We start from the raw sequence: 888 nt of genomic DNA on the forward strand, positions 1-888 counted from the left end.
GAGGAGTTGCATTGTGGATATATTATGCGAGTGTGTTTTATAAAGTGGTAGTAGCTAAAAACATAAGAGATTGTGACCATAGAATAGGGTGCTTGAAAATAAAATTATTATGGAAATGCAGTTGTACATTAAAATATTAATGCTATGGACATGGACGTTGTGTCTGAGATAGGGTGAAGAGTCAGTTAATTGGAGGAAAAGAAACCAAGGAACTTAAAGGCCAGATTTTTTGAGGAATCATATTCGTAGGAGATAAAAAATCCCTAGTATGCAGGTCTTTAATTCATTCTGCCAGGCATCAGGGGTCTCCTTTCCATCTGCAGACTTATGTCGTTCATTCACTTGGATAATTTTTTTTTCTATTATTTCATCTCTCCATTTTATCTTTTATTTTTTGGACTTGAGTTATCCAAGTGTTGGATAGCTTGAATCAATCCATTATGAGTTTTACTATTTTCTATTTGATTTTTTTTCACATTTTTTCGACTCCTGCCAAAATTGTTGGAGAATGGCCTGTTTTCCCATTTCCAAGAATGCCAAGTAGATACCAAACATCCTCTTTCTTTGTGTTTAGAATTTTCCTGAGACTTTACTAAGACTGGAACTTCATCAGCCATTTTCATCCCATGTTAGAAGGATTTGGGGAATCAAGAGAGTTCCCTAAAATAGAAAAGCTTATTTCCTAATGGAAATACTCTGATATATTCTCTTCTCTGCCCATGCAGTTGGTGCGGGGGTATGGAGATGATGGTTGGATGAAGAATCAGCCATACTCTTCAAGTTAAGTAAGAAGTAATAAAAGAGAACTACTCATAGAATTTATATAAAAACGAAAGAAAGAAAAGAAAGAAAGAAAGAAAGAAAGAAAGAAAGAAAGAAAGAAAGAAA

Source organism: Neomonachus schauinslandi, chromosome 2, assembly GCF_002201575.2.
Source record: "Neomonachus schauinslandi chromosome 2, ASM220157v2, whole genome shotgun sequence".
NCBI lineage: Eukaryota > Metazoa > Chordata > Mammalia > Carnivora > Phocidae > Neomonachus > Neomonachus schauinslandi.